Source organism: Solanum dulcamara, chromosome 1, assembly GCF_947179165.1.
Source record: "Solanum dulcamara chromosome 1, daSolDulc1.2, whole genome shotgun sequence".
NCBI lineage: Eukaryota > Viridiplantae > Streptophyta > Magnoliopsida > Solanales > Solanaceae > Solanum > Solanum dulcamara.
This window is the reverse complement of record NC_077237.1, coordinates 44,631,013-44,638,355: the sequence shown is the minus strand read 5'-3', so window position 1 is coordinate 44,638,355 and position 7,343 is coordinate 44,631,013. Positions and strand designations below refer to the sequence as shown.

Here is a 7,343-nt window from a genome sequence, read left to right as displayed (position 1 = left end):
GACTCCAAGGTTTGTCTCTAAACCTCCAGCTTAACCTTAACTCCACTATGAGTCTCGTCAATTAGAACTATATCATTCACAAATAACATATACCATCGAACCTCACCTTGTTTGCTACATCAATTTATCCAACACCAAGGCAAATAAAAATAGACTAAAGGTTGATACCTGATGCAAATCCATGAAAAAACTTTAAAGTGTTATGAGTCTCCTCCCATTGCCCTTACCTGGTCTAAGCTCCATCATACACGTCCTTGATCACCTTCATATATGCCACAAGTACACCTTAGCCTCCAAGCATTTCTATAGAACCTCCCTTGGAACATTATCATAAGTCTTGTTGATACCCAATTTTGATCGATTTGTAACCCATTTTGGATTGTTATTTGATTGAATAAGTTTTTTTAAAACTTATTTCTTTTATTATATGTTTAAGTTTTATCCAATTAATTATATACTTTGGTGTTCATAATTTACTATATTATTATTATTATTATTATTATTATTATATAAACAATATTACTTAGTTATTTTATGAATCCTTAATTTTGAATAATGATTTTCATACTTTCAAATTTTAAGTATTTATTTAGTATAGAAGATGTATACATTGTATATAGTATATAGTAAAGTGATTTTTCTTTTATATGAAAAATCATTATTTATTTACTTATTTAATATGTGTAGTATATTTATTAAATAAATAAAAATCTATTTAATCCTCCTCCAAATTATTTAAATCATAACCTTTTCTATTCAAATTATGTCAATCTCAGTAGAATTGCACCCAATCTATTTCATTTCTAGCCTAATTGAGCAAAATCTAATTAATTTTAATCCCAAATTCCCAACTCTTAATCCTAACCGTTCGTCTCATTTTGATTGAAGGTCCAGATCAAATCCCTTATTTCTTTCTTTTTTAATCCCAACCCCCAACCCCCAAACCCAAACCTCATTTCTCTTTTCCCCTTTGAGAGAACAAGGAGTCGCCGCCCCTCTCCTCTCCTTTTCCTCCATGACCGCCGCTCCATCTCTATAATGATGGAGATAACTGGCGAACAACCATTCCACCTCGACTAGTAGAAACCACCAGTGAATCTGTTCACTGCCGCACCTCACCTCTCTGTTCTCCTGTCTTATTCCCCTTTCTTATCCTCCTAACTAGTCCTCGTCCTTTGTCTCTCCTTCCATCGGCGATACCACCACAACACTGTCCGGCAAACCGCCGTGCATCCAACGAAATTCTTTATCATTTCTCTCTTTTCATTCTCTCCTCCCCTTAAGGTCAGCAGCAATAGTGAACTGCCGCTCCGATCAGTGAACTCCGGTCCGAAGCGATGGTTATGACAGCGGCCATCAAGTTCAAGTCAAAATTGATGGAACCCCGAGGTCAAATATATGAAGCTTCGAGGTCCTATTTTAGTTAAAGACGGATCTTTACAAATTCTTCTATGGTAAGATTTCTTTAAGCTTGACTGATAGGCATATCATTTCTACTCACATTCATTATCAGTGTTAGATATGAGATGCACAAAATTGATTATTCATTGGTTTTCGCATAGTTCACTTCTTAATTGATTCTTCCTTTCATTTTGAATTGGAACAACGTGTAAGAGCCCGTTTGGATGGGCTTAAAAAAGTTAATTTTTTGTATGAAAGCAGTTGAGTGTTTGGATAAAAGTGCTTAAATGAGAAAAAAATTATGTGAATTTTAGTGTCAAAAGAATAAAAAGGAGGGTAGTTTGGGAATTTAGTTAAAATACAAGGGATATAAAAGTAATTACTTTAATCACTTTCATTTTTTTTTGACTCACTTTAAAACTTTCTGGCTTAAAGTTAACATTAGACAAACACGTCCAAAAGCTGAAAAGGAAACTTAAAGTCAATCCAAACGGGCTCTTAGCTTAATATTGCTTGAACTTTGAGAATTGTAGTAGGTCCTATTAAGCTATTTATTATGTCTTTGAGTAATTGTCTCAATCTCCTTTCTCGAATTATACACTTATTTTGATGATATTCTGATCATATTCATTAATTTGGGTATTTGCATGATTAACTAATTGATAATTGACAGCCTTCTCTCTTAACTTGATTTTTTTTAAAAAAAGATTAGTACTTTATTATTTAAGGTAAATTTTAGTGTGATTCTTGTTACCATATTTAGTTCGGACAAATTGTTACTTGCTCTGTTATGGCAAAGCCCAATTGATTGATTTGTGATTGAAGAAAAGACTTTCCATGATTCACTCATAATTGATTCTACCCCCTTATTTTTTGGTGAACGGATTATTTCATTTCAAACCAAAGTGACTAGTTATAAATGTAAATAGGTGCAGACCACCTATTTCTCAACCAAAAGCATAACAAGTCCTATACAGTAGCTGCTTAACGAAGCCACTGTGCACAGGATTACATCAAAGCCTATTGTATTTCTTCTCAAAAAGCAAAACAATATCTAGTCAACAAAAAAATAACAAAGGAAAAGCACACTTCAGAGATATGACTACTTTAAGGGCTTCCAGTTAGCAAAGCAAGTGCAGAACTCCATCTCGGATGAGCTTGGACTCTAACATGAATATGATAGGCAATTTTCCTGCATAACACATCCTCATGAAGCTGGCCTTGTTCGAACCTAATTTTATTTCTTTCCCTCCCTAGTAGAGCCACCAAAGTGGCAAAAGCATATCCAACTAAAGCACCCTTTCCAGATGAACCTCTAGCCTGAGTGTTTGCTTATTGTAGCTCACTTTGCTAGCCACCAATACTTCTGGAATAGCCTAACCAATGAAGTAACCTTTCCCAAATAGACTTTGTGACAATGCAACCAAAAAATAAGTGATCCACATACTCTAAATCAGTTTTGCAGAAACTACATTCTAAGGGGACATGAACTTCAATCTTCAACAATCTGTCAGCTGTTGCCAATCTCTGCCAAGCAGCTAGCCAACATATAAATTTAAACCTGGAATGGATGATGGGATGCAAAAAAATACCTTTCCAAGTTACCTTCTGGTATGTAGGAAGTAGACTGATGTACATCTTCTTGATAGAAAACCTACCATTATGGACCATCAGTACTAGTCTATCCTTTAAGTCAGCTTGGAGCTGCTACACATTAAGGATGATTCTTCTAGCCTCAACAATCTTTTCAACACCCAATTGGCATTCATAGGAATAGGACATAATTCCATAGACTGCCTTTTCATATAGTATACATGTAACCATTTTATCCACAGGCTTTTCTTTTCTTTTGTTGTTGCCCACAATAATTTTAGGATGGCTGCATAATTCTAGAGTCCAATAGTTATTATGTTTTGGCCTCCATCAGCTTGAGGAGTACACATCTTAGCCCAAGAAATTAAAGCTTTCTTGGATTTCAGAATATTGTCAGTCCATAAATACTTTCTACAAGTACTCTTTATCATCTTCAATAATGTTTTAGGCAGTAGAAATATCTGAGCCAGTAAGTTTGGATGTCAAAAATAGCTAACTTAATCAGTTGATTCCTTCCGGCATAGGACAACAACTTAGCTGACCAGCACCTCATTCTTGCAATTATCTTTTGTACTATAGGTAAGCATTGTGCAATAGTCAATTTCTTGGATGACAAAGGAACCCCCAAGTATTTGAATGGTAACTCACCCTCTTGATAGCCTAGGTAGTCTAGAATTTCCTGTCTCACCCTAGGTTTCACCCCTGCCATATATATGCAACCCTATTCACTATATAAGAAGACTTCTTATTATTCTGCCCTCTATTCACTAGATAAGAAGAACTTTTTATACACACTTGGAGATAATTTTTGGTACCACTGGAACATTGAAAATATTGTAATATTCATAGCTTTTTTTATACTTCGTCTCTCTGTTGCTGGCCTACTTTTGCTCTTGTTGCCCTCTTTGACACGAAAACTAGTCGGAACCCTACGAGGTTCTCATTATCTTGACATGTCAGAGTTTGAGACTGATTGTGCTTTGTTATTGATCTTTGATGTCAAATCTGTTTCTCCGAGCACTTTTCTAATCTCTCTTATTATTGTCTACTCAATCAGCTAGTATTCTTATTAAAATAGTTTCAACTTTTGCATATAGTATGTTTTGATTTACGTTTTGATATAACTCATATAATTTTTATAATGGAGGCATTTCGGTCAGTTCTCATCCTCTTCCTCTTTTTTTGTGTGTATGTAATATTTGTTATTTTTCAGAACTTGTTTGATTTCTTTCGAACCTGCCTTCGAATAAGCTTTGTGTGAAACATGATTCTACCTTTATTTATTTTATTTTTTAAACCTTCAACCAGTGATGTTTTCTTAGCTGTTGATAATGTGACCAATACATATTTCGTATAGCGTCTGTGTTTTATTTTGAATGTCTTAGCAGAGATTGAACTTCAGGTTTAAAGACGGAGAATTCGCTTGGGCGGGAAAGTGCGATGCTACTCTTTTGCTTTTAAATTTTTTATTTATTTGTGTTACTTTATTTACTTACTTTTTTATTAGTTTGTATAATTCTGTATCTAAATAGATATAATTAATGAAATAATCTGGAAATGTCTATGGGAGAGAGGGGATGTATATGCTATTTATTTTATTAGCATCGTATCTATTTGTTAGACATGTGCTAGAATAATTGTTTTGTTAAATATTGTCTCAATATGTTAGACTAATTAATTTACTATTAGCATGTGTTTAAAAATAACCCGTGATAATTCTAGGACTATCGAATCTGATATCATATTTGTTGACCTTGTTCCCAAACATATTTAATACTACTAAAACTGAGAAATCATTGCTTATTCAGAAATTGATTGGTAATGCTATTTCAAAATGTTAGATATCATGCCATGGTTGAAACTGATAATTTTCCACTATGATATTATGCCTTAGTATTTGTTTGACAATGTATATATTTCTGTCAATTCAGAGAAAATTTCAACATGTCATTTCATATAAAAATCATGCCTACAAGGTTTAATAAATATTTCAGCGTGTTCTTTATTTAGAAATCATGTCTATAGGGTGCAGTATAATAATTTCAACATGTTAACCATTTATATGTCATGTTCATAGGATTTAGTTTAATATTTTTAGCATATTAATACATAGAAATCATGTTTATGGAATTTGATAAATATTTTCGCGATGTTATAAAAATCATATCTATAGGACTTAATAAATATTTTAACATGTTATTTTAATAAGTTTTCATCATGTTATATTATATAAAGATCATGCTTATAAGATTTAAATAACTTATCAGCATGTTATTTTATTTAGGGATTATGCCTATAGTATTTGTCATAAAATTTCAGCATGTTATTAAATAGAAATCATGTTCATAGGATTTTATAAATACTTTTAGTTAATAACTATAAATGTCAAGAATGTTTTTCTTTTATTACAATTAATCTAGAAATTAAAATTTTCTTCATATGTCTATTAACTGAACTTTGCTTAATGATATTCGAGTTTTGCATTATGCCTCTTTTATCTAACTGTATGCACACAAATAATTTGCCAGGACCTTCACAATTTATATATGTTTTCAAGCATGTTAATAATTAATTTAGATGCATATTTGATACTTTATGTACTAATTGTTCGTCCTACTTTTTTTGTTTGACGAAGTGTCTAATTAGGAACCTTAGGATTTTTCTTTAAGTCTAGAATATATCCTAATAGTAAGTCTAATGCCTCTTGGACATTAAGTTGGGATGTTAGACACTTTTTAGGACGTTAGTTTTATTTTCTTCTAGATTACTCTTAGGTTAATAATAAATGAATCTAGAAGGGACAGGGGTAAATAGGCCTTTCGAAAATGATGTAAGGTGATCCGAACAGTAAATGACAAATTCTGTATATATCTTCCATTAATAGGCCGGGCGCTGATCGAAATACGATAAAGTTAATTTAGTTTGATTGATCCTTTAATTCTTTAAATCCTTAATACTTTTGTTTGCAATTATTTGGGGTAGCCTAATTAATTAAAAACAACTCTTCTTTTATATTTGATCTTGTAAATTTTGTCTTTCTCGTTTGTCTATTTCTTTTTTCATGTTTCATGTTAGTTGATGTTTAATAAAAAAAAAATTCACTTAGTTTGTATCAAATTATTTTTTTATCTTATATCTTTCATCACTTAGTCCTTCTTTAATTAATTAAATAAATAGAGACCATTATTTGCTGCATTTAAAAACCCCATGTAATTTTTATAAGATACGGTTGGGACCCACATTTGTGGACCTCGAAAGGTGTCTAACACCTTCCTTTCGAGGTAATTTGAATCCTTACCCGATCTTTGATTATGTTTTCTCTTTTAAATTAATTTATTTACTATTTAGCTTAGAATGGTGCCCTAACACGCCTTTAATTCGTTAGGTGGCGTCTTTTTTTTTTAATCCTAAAAAGAATTGTCACGTTGTTGCAATTTTGTTTTGAGAAAAATAAGGCGCAAGAAGTCTATTAGAGGTCGACGAATAACAAGTGTAAGCCTTTCTTCCTCTCCATATACAACTCCACCAGTTTCATTACGAGATGAATGATTTTTGTAGTTAAGCGTCCTGACTTGAATCCGATGTTGTAAGTCATATTTGACGTTAATTATGTTTTTCTAATTTTGTCCTTATAAAGTTTTACTTAACCACGAAACTACTTTAGAATAACATAATTTTAAAGTAAGGGTAAGTTATTAAAAATACATCTTATTTTTTAGAAATTAGTTCTTTTTCTAAGATGTATGCTCAAGCAAAAAGCAAAATTTATTTTGAAATGGAGGAAGAAATATTTTCTTAAGGTGAGTGAAAAAGAATGATAAGTAAAATGGATCGGAGGAAGTAAATGTGGATTATATAAGGATTGCATGGGAATTAAATGCCATGAACCACCTTTAGCTAAAGCCTAAAATGCATCTAAACAAGTACACAAACAGACACATAATGCCAAAAAGTTGTCCCATTTTCCCACTAGACGCTGCATCAGTCAATATTATCCACACTCAGCTCTCAACCCCAGTCATTATCCAAATTCCCACCTTCATAAATATAAATTAAACAAAGATAAAATATATTTTCAAAAATCACTTTATAAGAGGAAATAAGAAAAATACTTCATCCGTTACTTTTTATTTGTCAAATTTTGACTTGACACACCTATTAAGAAATCAATGATTAATATAATAACTTTACTATTTTACCTTTATTAATCATTAAAGCCTTAATCCAAATTCTAAAACATTTTGGTACTCTAAATCTATAGATGGATTGATCAGTTAAGATTTCAAGAAATTCTACATATTCTAATGATATTGACTTTTTCAAATAAATTGAGGGTATAATAGGTAAAA

General features: G+C 31.8%; 1 long non-coding RNA gene across 1 annotated transcript; it reads left to right on the top strand.

The window, feature by feature from the left end:
* The first annotated feature begins 956 nt into the window (after positions 1 to 956).
* Positions 957 to 4,668, top strand: LOC129880101 (uncharacterized). The gene is made up of 2 exons (XR_008765333.1): positions 957 to 1,454; positions 4,397 to 4,668. It is a non-coding gene; the product is annotated as an uncharacterized LOC129880101 (long non-coding RNA).
* The last annotated feature ends 2,675 nt before the right edge of the window (positions 4,669 to 7,343 follow it).